Genomic DNA, 16,433 nt, shown 5'->3' on the forward strand with positions numbered 1-16,433 from the left:
AGAGTCCAACATACAAACACAAAATCAAATTAATGAATGAATTTAAAAATATATATAAATAAATAAAAATGAATGAAAAAACTCGCACATTTATTTAAATAAAAACCGTTAAATGACTCCAATTAAATTATGTCAATATTTCCATTTTTAAGTGACAACTTAATATATATATATATATATATATATATATATATATATATATATATATATATATATATATATATATATATATATATATCATTAATAATAATAATAAAATGACTATAGAGAGAGAGAGAGTAATTGTATTATTATTATTATTATTATTATTATTATTATTATTATTATTATTATTATTATAATAATAGGGTGTGTATCCTGCCTTGAAGCCTGATGACTCCTGAGGTAGTTCGGATAAGCGGTAGAAAATGAATGAATGAATGAATGAATGATTATTATTATTATTATTATTATTATTATTATTATTATTATTATTATTATTATTATTATTATTATTATTTTGCACATTCGGTGCTGCATCTCATCCTGATGTCAGCAATCCTGACAAAACATTGCCAGAAACTCAACACCTTTCATGTGACAAGCACCTGCACTCTTCCACAGCATTAGCTGCTAACGTAACCCATTTATGGCTATCCAAATTTAGACCAAGAGGAAATTAAATATGACTTCTTTGAGTGCCAGACGAGAGATTGTGCAGTCTCTCCGAAGCTCCAGCTATGCACAGTTTCTAGGTCAAGTGAATAAACATTGGCACTGTCAAGCGTACCTTCACACGAGACGAGTGCAAGAGCGAGGGAGAGAGAGAGAGAGAGAGAGAGAGAGAAAGAACACAAGTGAGAAAGTGAGGGAAAAGTTTTTTCTCTGCAGCAAAGTTGCAGAGGAACCTGTTTCATTGAATATAACCGACATCATTCGGAGCTGAGAAATCATAGCAAAGTGCTGACTTTGTTAAAAAAAAATGACACGTCGGGATTGACACGTCAACAGCCTCACTGACAAAGAGCCATTAACGTGCTTGCACATTATATGCTACGCGATCAGCCTATTAGGCTACATAAAGCTACTATGGATCTGAGGGCTTAAATGTTTCATCAGATCAATGTCATTGGCAATAAGTGTCCCGAATACACCATGCATGTAGACCAATGAGAAGGCCTCATACAATCCAATAAGCTAGAAGGAATTCAGTCTCATGGAATTTTCGCTGGGATTTTTTCCCCCCCTCTCCCTTTGCAATAATGTTTTATACATGTGTAAGTAACAATCAGTCTCCACAGGCAAGCGGCATGCGGGAGCTATTTGTGTGGGCTCGGTGCATCTGGAGCCTTGCCCAGTGGCATCTATATTGTGAAACAGAGAGTGTTTCGGGTTTGTTGAGGCATGTACATGAGTGCAGGTGGACATGCACAAACACTTTGTCTCTATACGGTCTTCATTATTAGTGCTTGATAGATGTGTCGTTTGGAATTTACGGGATATTCATAACGGCTTAAGGTGAAAAAAACCCCGAGTGACACCGAATCTTTCACATGCTCACATCGTATGAAACGCTGTCCACTAGCCTAAGGACAAAACAATCATCGGAAACAGAATGTTTTAAAATCTGTTATATGGAATGAGCTTAACACGGTTTATCACATTTAAACTGTAACCTTCATGCTCTCGCTTTAGAGAGCTGATCGGAATTACCGTCTACTATCCAAACAATAACCGATGGAAATGTCACGTTCTGTTCACGTATCTATCTATCTATCTATCTATCTATCTATCTATCTATCTATCTATCTATCTATCTATATATCTATCTATCTATCTATCTATCTATCTATCTATCTATCTATCTATCTATCTATTATGCCATTTCTCAAGCTACAAGCTACGACTTTTCTAATTGATCGGAATTGCGATTTTCCCTTTGCGAAAGCTCAGCCAAAATTCCCATCGACTTCCATGAAACATTTTTGACTGCTGAGCTTTCCAGCTACTCCCACTAAACCCAGCAGAATGCTTTAGACTGTTCAGACTGCTCAAGCCACTATGTTGTTACATTAAGTTGATTTAAGATTGAAAAATTCTCTACTACACATGATGCTCACCCCTTTTGGAAAAAAGAATTCTCAATAAACAAGCACGCTAGCTGATTCAACAAAACTTACATCAATATTTACTTAGGGAATGTTACGTGCATTCAGAGTCGGGTTCCGCACCTACTTACAGTAAGTCCTTTTTCACCTACGTGTCGTATACACCTCCGAGGCTGGAAGTCTAGACCGCCGGCTTTAAATAAAAACATCTGGCTTTAAACACAGGATAAAAATGCAGACTGTAAAACATCCTATGAGCATCTAATAGTGTTCGAATAACATTATCAAATAATGTTGAAATATTGCTGTATCATATATAGATTCATTTAGCAAAATAACATCCATGCTCGTTCTCCAACCCCTTACAGAATAGCACTTGATCCAGCACATCTGGTTATAAACAGCAATCTCAACTTTAAGTGGTGTTTGTGGTGGTGGAAGTGCTGGCTCAAAAGTTTAACGCTCTGGGTTTGGCCACCAAGCTGCCACTGTTGGGTCCTTGAGCAAGGCCCCTGCTGTATCATGGCCTAACCTGCACCCATCTGACCCCATCTTCCTAAGCTGCTCTGGACATAGAACAACTGTAACTTTGCCTAAAGAAGCCCAAGCAAAGAGAGGATTCTTGAGAAACAGGCATCAAGGTTAACTCACGACATAATGCTACCACCACCATGCTTCCTTCTACACATGATAATCAAATGAAGCTACAGCATAAACTCAACTTTTACCTTCCCTGCAATCACCTTTACTAGCCGTGCCTGCCTGCCTACCTATCCCTTTACATAAAATCACTTTTTATACAACAGAGCAATTAAGGGCCTCAAACTCACAACCTTCCAATTAGTAAGCCAACGCCTTAACCACTAGTCTAACACATCACTATTCCCAGCCAAGCAGATATGCTGGATCAAGTGCAATTTTCTCTACCACCTTTCAAATCACAGCAGACTTGATGGATGAAACAAAACTGGTCCAACCCCAAAGCACAAGGAGAAAATGAAAACTCTGTACATTCCCAGCTAAGGCATGACAGGAAATCAACCAAAAGTACCCCGGAAATACACGGAAGGCAAACGTACCATCCTACATTGTATTAGCTCAGCTTTTATCCTTTTATTAACTGCGGGCACAACTTAAAAAAAGCAATGAGATGCTAAACTGAGGTCATGTCATTGTAAGTTACTACAAAAGCCCAGACAAGTGGATTGTGGTAGGGTTCTAACACAGGGGATATGTGTCATGGTCAGCAGCAGGTCTCAGCATTCCGTAGCCACCATTACATCTCTCTTTATTTACCTCTTTTAATACTACGGCTGCTTATTCCATCTACTGTACGATATTATAGTTGAAAAAAACCTCTTGAGTGTGTCATCGGTTTCATGCTCGCTTTGATTCCGCTAGACGTCCAGACACACGTTTCCATGCTGTTCCTACTCCAGAACATTTGCACTCCATCTAATCTTGTTAGCGCAGCTTTAATGAACTGCGAGTCCCAGACGGCTGCTAAGGAGAAATGAATATGGTGTGATTTGCTCACGCAAGGCACAGATAGATGGCTGTACTCCTCATTTCCTGTGTAAACCATCTGATTGTGTCTACAAATAGATGCAAGGATGGAGGGAGAGGTCAGGGGAAGGTCTCAGGATGAAGTCAGAGAGGTCAGAGAGAGGTCAGTCTGGCTACTTATTTCAACTCCAATACCAACGTCTTTGTTTACAGTCAACACCAAACATGAAGCCTGATAAGTCACAGACTTCCTCAATCTTTATAGCACATTGACTATCTCTCTCTCTCTCTCTCTCTCTCTCTCTCTCTCTCTCTCTCTCTCTCTCCATATTACCCATTAATCATTCTCGCTACTTCTCTCTCCCTCCATCCTTCTCTCTGCTGCTCTCCCTTCCATACCTCTTTATCTTTCTGTACATCTTATTCTCTCTCCATCTCTGCGTTCCCTTCATCCCAGAGACTACTCGACTTCACCCTCCACCACTTTCTACTTCTCTACCTCTTCCTTCATCCCTAACACATGTTCTGCCTCTTTTTCATTATCACTCTCTCTACCTCTCATTTCCTCTCGACGTGTCTCTCTGCATTTTTTCTTTCTTGTTTTTCCCTTTCACAAGTTATCGCCTTCTATTCTTCTTTTTCAATCTCTCTACATCCCTTGCTCACTCTCCATATCTCCATCACTCAACCCTTTCTTTCTTTCTTTCTTTCTTTCTTTCTTTCTTTCTTTCTTTCTTTCTTTCTTTCTTTCTTTCTTTCTTTCCCTCTTCTTCCTACCACTCTGTCAATCCTGCCGTAATCTCCCTCTCTATCCCCTTCTAAAAAATCTTTCTCTCCATCCCTCACTTATCCTCTCTCTCTGTTCCCCTCTTTCTCCATCCCTTAGTCATCCCTTCTGTCTATATTTCCTTCTACATCCCACTCTCTTCCTGTACCTCCACCCCTCATCATGTCTCATTTTCTACCATTATTGTTCTCGCTCTTTCTTCCATCTCTTCACCTCATACTCCACCTCTTAATCTATCCCCTATTCCTTTCTTTCTTATTCACTCTCACCTTGCCTACTCATTTTCAATCCACAGACTTTCTTATACTATTTAATCTCTTGTTACCCCCCACTCTTTCCCCCCCGAATCCCTGCTGTCTCATACATGCTCATTTCAGTAAACTTGTGTTAGAACTATAAAACACCGGGGGACATAAATGAATTTAAACGGCACAACAGGAAAAACAGATTGCATATAGATGTAGGTTAAATCAGTGCCGGAAGGCCCTTGCCATAAATCATATATATTTACTTATTACAAAAGTCTAAACTGCTGTTTTAACCCTCTGGGTTCCTTCAGCTGCCGAAAGGTTCGAGTCAAACAGTCATAAATTCATGCAGCAGTCTTAAATTAGCCATTTCCATTCTTTAAATTTAATACCACCCTGAGATGTTGTGAGATTATGCTGCAGATTGTATTTACACGATCAAAACATAATCAAAATCCTTCTTTTACAGATCCAATGGAGTTCTGTGCTCACTTACTGACACTGCATGCTGTACAACTCTACTGTACCTGCAATGCTTGCACATGTAGCACTTCTCAGAGCTAGCGCTTGTCAGAGCTAAGCAAAATTTCAACACCAAAGTCTCAGTTCGCTTCAGTGATTTCATTACCGGCAGCTCAGCTCCGTGATCCGATTAGAACAGACAATCATAATAATAAACAATTTTGTCAGTACTACAATTAATAATGGTTGTTAACTGGCTAGCTTAGCATTCGCTAACTCTGCTTCACCTCAGGCTGCATCACATTTCCAACAACAGCATTCGTCTTTGTTTTGTTGCTCACTACAATAAATCATAAACTGAATGAAAATTAAATGCATCTAGACAGTGGTAGAAACTAGAAAAGTAAAATTTGACCTTGTTTGATACTTTGCAATAATAATTTGTCTAATGCTTGTAGAGATATAACTTTTTCTCTGTCCCCTGACAAAACACTTCTTTGTTGACATCTTTCACTGGATCTATCTAAACTGACATATATTTATACAGTAGGTCTGCTTAAGCTTTGGATTAAACCCATTGTGATTCCCATAACTGTAACTACATTTTAAAATAATCACACACCATAATCACAGGTTATGCTTCATGGATACCGGCCTCATTGTACAATGTATGGCGTTTAAAAAAGCTAAAAAGTTCTGCTGCATTTACAGCAATCACACAATAGGATCTGGAGAATACGTGCCCTCATTCTTGGCCCCTGGGCGATTCACCACTCTGTTAACAAATCCGTCAGATTCAAACACCTTGAAATTTTGTGATAATTAGGTTGACATTGTAAAAAAGATGCAGATGCCTCTCAACACTTACTCTTTTTGCAGACTGGATATTTTTTGCAGTGGTGATGGCACAGAAATGCATACACACCTCCCAATCCCGTCTCACCCATGCGTCTCATATCTATTTCAGTACATGCTAAGCACTCAAGATTTACTCCTTATCAAATTAGCCTAGCCACTATCTCCTCGTCTCAAGACACATCCAGAGACTCTGGGATGTGAGCTGTAATCTAAGGTTATGGGCTGAGTGGCAAGAATAAATGCCTCACAATGGTCTTTGCAAAACTAAAGGCCAATTACCTTAATGGTCGGCCCAAAGGGGACACGATTCAATTCTGTACAGTCAGAGCCACTCTGGCAATTAATCACACCTGCCTCCTGAAAATAGAGAAACCAAGCACATGGTCCTGCCCAAGAGCAGCCTGACCTTCATTTGGCTGGAAGTCTTTCTAACACACACACACATAAACACACACAGGCTGAGCATGCAGAAGGATAAAGAAAAAAAAATGAGCACAGGCAGGACATATTCCCATCACTTTGATTCCGATGATTTTCAGTTGTCAGATGAGGTGAAAAATAATGCTGTAATAAACCATGTACTGACACATACCACTGTTACCTGTGTGGTAAAATTGATCTGATGTTTTAATCTAGTGTTCATCCAATTTATTTCCTAAACCAAAACCTGATAATACTGAAATGCCAGCCAGCACCTCCAAATTAAACGTCATGGTTTTCTCCTGGAAAAGGGTGAGATGATTCCTTTTGGTGAGGGGAGAGACCTTGCCCCTGGCCATTGCCCGTGACCCTTGCCCTTGCTGCTGTGCATGTCTGGGATTGAGCAGTAGGATCTCTGTTTGCAGATAAAGCTCATTGTTGGAAGCGGTTGCTCAGTGGTTAGGACCTTACTGATTGGAAGCCCATGATCCCATGAGTCCCAATCCCAACACTGCCAAGTTGCAACTACTGTGCTAATGATCAACACCCTCAACTTCCATCTGCTCAGTTGATTAATGAGGTAGATGTAAGTAATTCTGGATAAAGATTGTGGATAACAAATTAAGATGAGGTGGTTTGGGCACCTCGCAAGAAAAGAATGCGCCCTCGTGAACTACAATGCACTAACCAAGACTCGATGAAGAGACCAAAATCTCACGGTTAGTTTGGAAACATATGAGAATCCCACTAAAGTCAGGGATAGAGAGCCCTGGACTTACCTTCTTGGCCTGTTGTCACCAAGATCTCCACCCTAGTGGAGTCCCCAAATGTACGGCTGACTATCTTGGAGCCTTAAAATGTGTGTCCTCAGAGAACTACTGTAATAACCAATAGACTACAAAGTAATAGGTGAGATAAGCAGGCCATTCAACATACTGTACATGGGCTTAGAAGTGCCTCACAATGCTAGTTACTCTGAAGAGCAGGGTAATAGGAAAGCCATTTGACCCCTAGGGCTATTGATTATCAGTAATAAACTGTTCAAATACAACATGAAGCAAGCCACCAGATTTTTTTGTTTTTGACTATATGACTATTTACTGATGTACTAGGATGCTACATGTTTTCAGTAGTTTAGCATATTTCATCTTCTGCAGTGACTTCAGCTAATGTATATACAGTACTGGCCTTTCTAAACAAAAATAGCACTGGAAGGACTGGGAATTTAAGAGTCACTACTTTCTTCGTTCCGCAGATGTTTTCTATGAAAACAAAGCTGCAAAAAAAAAAGAAAGGAAAAAAAAAAAAAAAAAAAAGGCAGCTGCGTATGGATTACTAGAATATCTGAAACAAGCTCTGCATTAGTGGGGGGTGAAAGCGGAACCACTGGGAGTCTGAGTGGAACAACATGACTGCAAAACAATTGTACTGAAACCGTAAACATGGCAAGTAGAAATAGGGAAAGACTGCGGCCACAGTTCAGTCGAGTGTAGCGCAAAGCGCCTCCGAGAGTTCTCAAGGGCTCTCGAGGGACCGTCTTCCCTCCTGAGTGACTCCAACACTGCCTGCAGAGTTGGAATCGAAGGAGGAGCACATGAGCAAGGGAGTCACTGCTGCGCTGAAAAATGACTCCCACGACACAACCAGTGACTCAGCATGTCCTCAGTTGCCCTGGCGGTATTCACAAGGGCATTCTTTCCAACATGTGACCATCACTACAGATTCCATAACAGCACAGGAAGTCGGGCCTTCATACCTGAACGCTTTCTTCTCGATCTCCAGAATTACTGCGTCACTACAGTAGATTTGCTTGCTTGTTCTCAATATTAAGTTTGATAAAGTGGTTTAAATCATCTCCCTTCAAGGCAGCAACTGCTCCTCAACACCGTCATCTCATTTCAAACCACGCTGTCGATAAACGCAGATACTCTTCTTTCCTTTTTCAATGCTTATTTTAGCACATCTCGTTTTTTCCTTCTGTGCCTGCTTGCGGGAATAACAGCTGAATACACACTGTGGAAAAAAAAGAGTTCCCTCTTCTCACAAGTTCCTGTTCTCTTCCTCTCGCTGGCCATTCCTGGCATGTCGGATCGTGGTGAGCCGCTGGTGTGATCTCTTCGGGGGAAACACCTCTAGTTCACACGATACCTTTTTTGCTTCATGAAGAGAAATGAACATCTGGCTCCTGCCTTAGACGATGCCACAACTGCATTCATGCATGTCTAATAAACCCACAAAAATCTTTCAAAATTTCAGACATGAAAAAGACAGGACTGGCCCTCATCATATTTTTAGCTGCAGAGATTTGCTTTATTTGAGAACCAAGCAAACAGAGCTTGGAATGAACAGCATCCTGTCATCCAAGTGACTATTAAAAAAATTATGAAAGTTCTTGCCTCATACGAGCGAAGCGGCAGCACAAAAATGTAATTAGAATTAATGATTTTTTTTTTGGGAGCAGCTGTCTAATATCTCTTAGACAAATGATTGGATAAAAAAAAATTGACTGTGGTTTATTACCGCCTTTGATTGTAATGGACATAATGGTTTTATAGCAAACTTATGACTATTTTGAAGTCAAGGTAGAATAGTTCCGGTAGGTTCTTTGCCAAATGGGTGAAATGTACTGTATGAGTAAAATATGCAATACATCAGGTTTCAAAATTAAGTTCTCACCTCTACAAATGACTTGAGTAGCAACTCCATTGTAGAAAATGAATTTTGTAAGCCTGTTACTCCGAAAATGTAGCCTGCTGTGTGTTGAGCTGGGTTACTGTTACCACCTAAACACCAACTCGAACGATTTTAGTGATCTTTCTGTATCCTACACCGATTTACTAACAATTACACTTTGCCAAGTCATTTTTGTCCATTTATGGTAACATTTAATGTTCTGCGCCATCTGATAAACAAGTTAGTTCCTATTATCACTTACTTTATACCAGCTATAAACAGTCATTCCCTCATTAGCATCACTTTATTGCTGTTTGGGGCCAATCGACAAAGATTAGTAAGAACATTTACGGATAACTCCCATCTGGTGTGAGCTGTTAAAAGCCTTTCAGACTGATTTGTCAGCATTAATATGACAGAGTATGAATTGAAGCACCCTCTGTCATTTTTGTTGTTGATAGCAGATGTATGTTGCTGATGCCATCATCACACATGCCATCCTAATACTAAGCAGCGATGTTTCTCTGAGGCAGATGAAATTTTCGGTGGAATTCCGTATACGGCAAAGTGGTTGACTTTCATGCAGGCTCCTTTCACAGTTCACAGCATGTGATCTCCAATTAGGAACGAGCCGCTAGAACAAGGGCCTTCGTCCAAAATGGTATGCACAGCGGGCTGAGGATGGGAGCTTCATGACCGCATTTAACACTTTTGAGCTTGTTGTCTTTTTTGAAAGGGCCTCCGTGAGTCATGTGAGAAGAAACTTACATGTCCTGATGGGTGCATGTGTTTGTGGGTGGTTGTGTATAATGAACACACTTAGTGGGTGTTGGATGGGATATCAGGTTCACACTGGGGGAAAACAAGAGCAAGGCGACAATCTTCAACCAGTTCTCTGATACTGACAGAGCCTTGCCTACTCCATCAGCGCCAACGTTTCTCCACCTTTTCCATTTCCCATAAATCCCATTTTCCAAGCCCTTCCTGACTGAGGTCATTGGCGGCCTCAGATTCCCACACGTTGAAAAATCGCAAGTGTGGCTAATTCGATGCAACTGAAAAACACCGAAAGAATCTGGGAAGACTCCTTATTTCTCTTCCACCTGAAAGTACCAGTTTTGGCAAACAAACCTCTCATGTGCAGCATGCTGGCAACATACCAAACTTTATTTCTGGAGTGTTCAGACATTAGCAACAGAACTGTATTATACTGTAGCATGACTAAAGTGGGTTAATGGGCAGGCTGGCTATGTCAAAATAGCCTCACACATTTTAGTGGATCTAATACACGTTATAAAAGATTTATATAAAGCATCCAGCAGACCCATATGAGAGTAAGACAGACTGTGCAGTTACCCAAATGCCCACACAGACACAAACAACCGCAATGCTTCCTGACCTGGTCTAGTTCTGTGGCTGAATTAGGCAAGAATCTAGTTTTCGGTTCTGTGTAGTGTTTTTACGGATAAGCTTGCCGGTTTTTCTACTGGAGTTATTCGCGTCAGCCATAATGTAACAAATTAGCGCACCAGATGTAAGCTTGAGCTTTGCCTGAAGCATGGATTAAACGCTCATTTGCATTAGTAAGATTTATGTGGTGTGGAGGTTTATTGCATTAAGTCCTCTATTTCTGCTGAACAGTTAGTCATTTTTCCAAACAGCTTGCTTTTTTAGATGGATTTTTTAGCCCCATCTAATCAAACTGCTGCTCATGGTAACGCCATAGTGCCACTAAAACTATCCTGAGGAATGCACAAACTGCCCGCTTCCAAGTCCTTGAGGTCACAGATGCCCATAAATGCTTGCATCACCTTGAGTGACAGGGGAGACAGCAATAAAGATCATTCCTATCAACTAGAAGTGCAGAACTTGCTGTTTCATAGTTTTAGACCAAACAAAACCTGGCTTCTTTTTAATCGCTTACACTTTCTCTCTTTCCTATGCTACTTATCTCAAACTAAACGTATCTGTTACTCAAATTACCTTCAGTGTGGCTCGGAAATTATCTTAAGTAGCAGATGGTAAAGAACAAAAGAGGTACATCCAATCCCACCTAGTCTCATGGCTATGTATCAGGTAGACAGAGCAAGACAACGCATCAGTGGTTTCCCGTGGTTCATAGAAATGCTGTCTTAGGGTATTTGTGACGTGATGTGACCCATACTCAGAATTTGTTCTCTGCATTTAACCCATCCAAAGTGCACACACACAGCAGTGAACACACACACACACAGCAGTGAACACACACCAGGAGCAGTGGGCAGCCATTTATACTGCGGCGCCCGGGGAGCAGTTAAGGGGTTCGGTGCCTTGCTCAAGGGCACCTCAGTCGTGGCCGGCCCGAGACTCAAACCCACAACCTTAGGGTTAGGAGTCAGACTCTCTAACAATTAGGCCACGACTTTTTAGACCTATTTTAGAAATGCTATAGTGCAAACCTAGAATTGTGTCTGGACTCACCTAAAAGAGGCCATTGACTCTAACTATTAAAAATGGCATACAAATGACTTTTTATGTGTATATTTTATTTATACACATTGAAAGTAACTGCTGTTGCTGCACCAATGCACGTGCAATATTACCTGCAACTTTTTTTTTTAATTCGTTTCATCTATTCTTTATGCACTATGCTCAGGGTTGCAGCTGATTCTGAGTCTATTCCAGAAATACTGGAAGCAAGCCAGGAATACACCCCGAACGGGACACTAGTCCGTGACCTGGTAGTACACACACACAGCTTTGAGTTGCCAATCCATATAATACACATTTTTTAAAGGTTGGGGGAAATCACTGTACCAAGAGAAAGACTACAGGGACCAAGGGGACAATATGCAGGTCCACATAGGCAGCAGGATTGACCCCATGACCAGCACTATCTGTTCCTGCCTCCTTACTGTCCTAATTAATATTACCTTATTTAGTGTAAAATTGGTTTAATTACAAGGTATATTTACTGCCTCCTTATGCTTCAACTGTTAATATTTCTTTTCTCATTAAGTTCATTCATTCATTCATTCATTTTCTACCGCTTATCTGAAATTCTCTCTCAGGTGTCATCGGGCATCGAAACAGGATACACCCTGGACGGAGTGCCAACCCATTGTAGGACACACACACTCTCATTCACTCACACACACACACTATGGACAATTTTCCAGAGATGCCAATCAACCTACCATGCATGTCTTTGGACCGGGGGAGGAAACCGGAGTACCCGGAGGAAACCCCGGAGGCACGGGGAGAACATACAAACTCCACACACACAAGGCAGGAATCAAACCCCCAACCCTGGAGGTGTGAGGCGAACGTGCTAACCACTAAGCCACCGTGCCCCCCTCAATAAGTTCAATAAAACTGTATTTTCCTCAATGTTGTCTGTTTGTACACAAGACTACGCAAGCCGAGATCCTCCTGAACCAAAGCCGTTCATATCACCATCGCAACGTCGAAAAACAGTGGAATTTGAGAGGCATCATAAATGCGTTTTTTTTCCCCACCGGTATTCCAACAAAAATCTCTTTCCCACAATCTGTCAGAATTTGTTAGGTTACTTATGTGGAAGACTTGAACAAAAAAAGATGTGGTAACCGAGTCTGTCACTCCAAGTTTATCGATTGAGGTCCATGTTTTACGTTTACTCTGCCATGCCAGCGTACGGATGTCTAGAGCAACTCCTCCTGCATCTTTGTATTTAAACAGTGAGGCCAGGCCACTCGACAGTCACAGCCATTTCCTTTTCTGTGTGTTCTTCAGTTTGTATATGTCTGCACACCACAAAAAAAATTGAGTAAAGAGTTTAAAGTAGAGTGATCCTATTATTCAACGCCTGACTTTAACAGATAGCATGAACCACGTTCGGCAAATCCGAGAATATAGAAACCTTTGCTGCAGAAAAAGCTTCGGGTGTAAATTCAAGTGTAAATGAATTGTGCTAAGGCTAAAACCACACATATTCCCTCGGTCTAAAATCCACCCCTTTGCATTGCGTGCACAGCTGTTACTCCACACTGTTCTCATGCTGGCTGGTGGCATTCTTTACAATTATATCCTGCTAGCATTTCCTCTTTGGCTCCTTCTCTATGAGTCTCCTCTTTCGACATGTAAACATGATATAGTGTCTTTTCTATAAAGCATCGTCCAACACCTGCCTATGTCATTTTACCTGCCGGTTCACTGAGATATTTAGTCATGAGCAGCACTGATTTATGACCTTTATGACCTTTATAATCTCCAAGATATGGCAAGATGAACCAGCATGTTAACATTTTCTTCACTTTAACAACTTGACAAGTGTGTGTCTCTTGTTGTTGTAAGAGAATGGGGGGGGGGGGGTTGGGATACACATGGTTCTCTTTCTAGGTCACATTCAGCAATGCAGCATTGGCCACTTTGTGACTGAACAAGGAGTTTAGCTTGCATGTGTGCATTTGTGCATGTGCATGCATATCAAATGTGCTGGGCAACGCTTGCATGGTTTCTGCTCTCTCTCCCTCCTCCCCCCATTTAATTGAGACATACTGAGCCTGACCTACTTTGCCAACAACTCATGCGGAACAATTAACTTTTTTTTTTTTTTTGAGAGCCTTCATTAACGGCTGCCGTTTCCGACCGCGTGGGTAGGTTTGCCCGGTCGCTTAGCCGAGCCTCATCCAGAATACATTTAGCAGGAAGAGAAAAAAAGACATTTCATTGTGAACACTTAAGCAAACCTGCAATTAAACATGAATGATTGAGCTACGCTTTGTTTGTGCATTCATGCACAGACAGCGGTCGTGACTGTCAAGATTCCTTTCACTTTTAACTGCAGTATTTCTAAATCAAATATTTTTTTTTAGGACCATAACAGCCAACGACAGACAGACAAACAGACCTGGCACTGACCTACTAAACTGGTCTTATGTAATACATTAGACTGATGCCAAGCTGAGATTCCAGCATGTAAATAAGGAAGACATGTTCTCCTTCCACCTAGAACACTCTTTCAAACATTAGAGGTGAAAAAAAAAAAAAAAGGAATGGCAAAACAAAGTGTTCCCCAAGAAATAAAAAACTTTTCAGCTAACTCATAGGTGAGAAGCACAGCCTGCATGCGAGATAGGCAGCACAGGCACCGAGGCGAGCAATTCTCCTTGTGCCTCGAAGAAACCTGGCGCGGCTTCACCGAAGGAAAGTTCAAACGAGGACAGCCATTCTGAGCGCAGAATCCCTAGCGTGCAGGAACTACACTTTATTAGTGTGCCACCCCAGTGCTGCTTGTGTGTGTGTGTGTGTGTGTATACGCATGCGCACTGTTTACCATGAGAATGTTACACTGCGTCATTGTTAGTTTGAGGGTTGTAATTTAAGGCAAGAGCAATTTTTCACAGGTGCACTTCATTTCCAAAACAGTCAACATTTGTCTGACATGAGCTTATTCCCTCTAGTATAATATCATAATTGACAATGATGATACCCTGCAATTTATACTTTCAGGTTGAATGCTAAATGGCATACCTAACAAAAAGGCTTCATGTGTGTAGTGTACCACTTTTTTTTTGTACTCCTCCTTCGCTGTCATCATTAAAAGGGGCTTTCTGCTGGAAAACAAACATGCTGCAATTGGCTCATCAGCTGGCGTTCCTCAAATAGTACTTTCCAAGCTTGTAAATCTTCCCTCGCCTGACACTGCAGTTTTGATCTCGCCATGACAAACTCGACTCAGCCCACATGCTTAACGCCGTCACTCTGAGGATTGATGAGTTCGGCCTGGGAAAAGCCTTTGATGATGGCGACGGTAACGGGGCGTCATCTACGCCGAACGGCATGCAGCTGTATTCAAATTAAAACTGTGCCATCCTGAACGGGGTCCAAAACTCAGACGCCTTTAATAAGCTGAACTTTCACTCAGCTGGTACATCAAGAATATATGGTTTCAAATGGAGACAGATTGTTTTTAGGGGGTTTTAGAAATTCTATCCCCAACAGCAATTGCGCCATTAAAAAACAAAAAAAAACAATGATGTGTCAGTATATATGTTTTGCAGTCAGTAATTGCTGTCATCTCTTAATGGATACCATCTGATATTTCAGTTAGTACTTTTCTTTTATCCGTTATTGCGTTGTCGTCACCGTGTTTTCACTCAATAAGAATAACTCGAATTATTAGAGAATGCTGGAATCTTGTTTGAGAAATGATTTAGAAGTAATAAAATGGACTCAAGGATAAAAACCACAGTATTTGGACCACAGTAAGTGAGTAAGTCTACTCGGTTGTGTGTGTGTGTGTGTGTGTGTGTGTGTGTGTGTGTGTGTGTGTGAGATATGTGCTGCAGTGCAAGCCAAGCCTGTAACCATCATGTACTGGGGGCAGCTTTCGCAAGGTTGGGATTTAATTGGATATTAGCATCCTGCAGTGTCTGTATTAATCAAATCAATGGCGTCCATTAATTTTGTAGAAGAACATACAATTAAGCGGTGATTAGTGCTCTCACAGGGATATGCCCTTTCATCTGACTGAGGAACATTGAAATTTGGCCTGATTCCAGTGCAAACTGTTCCCTTCCCTCCTGCCTCGCTGCTTCCTCAGCACTGTTTCCTCACACCGGGGCAGCTCTCGCCTGGAGAGCAGAACCCGTTCTGGCTCATGAAGCCCACAGTGCCACGCAATGCACAGAATGCATACGGAACCGTGTGCGTCACAGCCCGAGTGCACAGCTCACAGCTGCAGCTGCAGTAGTCGAAGAACTATTTATATAGACTGATACATTACAGCCATTTATAGACTTCGATGCCATGCATCGGAGTCTATAAATATGGAATACAGCAACACGCAAAATCTAAGTTCAGGCGTTTACTTGGTTAGAACAGACGAACGGTGCATCATAGACTTCTCCAGACTAGATCGCATTGAGCTGGGATTCAATCGTGTTTTTTGTTAAGATTCCGAGAGGATCTGTGATGCCCATTTAGTGCCACTGCAATGACATAGTCCACTTTATTCCCAAGCCCTGAATCATACTGCCAGATGACACAAACACGTTCTTTTTAGCAAAGATCAATAAGAATAAGAGACCAACTCATGTACACTACAGAATGGTGAAATTCATTGCTTCACATATTCCAGCTTCTGGGATACAGTACACAACTTGCACTGCACCACTGCTCGACTGGTCCCACCATTTCTCAGGGTACAAGGAAGGCATGCATCAAGACACTAGTCTGTTTTAGTATTTTAGTACTGGAATGAACTTCCCCTAGATATTTGAACAGCTGAGTCACTGGCCGACTTTAAACAACATCTAAACACCTACGTCTTCTGGAAATACAGCACTTAAAAACAAGGTTAAGAACCTTCCTCAATCACCCAACAATGGCAGTAACCTTCTGATCAATAATCAAGACACTTAACCATTG

General features: G+C 41.3%; 1 protein-coding gene across 1 annotated transcript in view; it reads right to left on the reverse strand.

Annotated features, from left to right (window-relative positions):
- The window catches only part of nr3c2 (nuclear receptor subfamily 3, group C, member 2), a 115,927-nt gene that overhangs the window by 83,646 nt on the left and 15,848 nt on the right, over positions 1-16,433 (reverse strand). The gene's annotated exons all lie outside the window — the stretch shown is intronic.

This window comes from Tachysurus fulvidraco, chromosome 4, assembly GCF_022655615.1.
Source record: "Tachysurus fulvidraco isolate hzauxx_2018 chromosome 4, HZAU_PFXX_2.0, whole genome shotgun sequence".
Taxonomy (NCBI): Eukaryota; Metazoa; Chordata; class Actinopteri; order Siluriformes; family Bagridae; genus Tachysurus; species Tachysurus fulvidraco.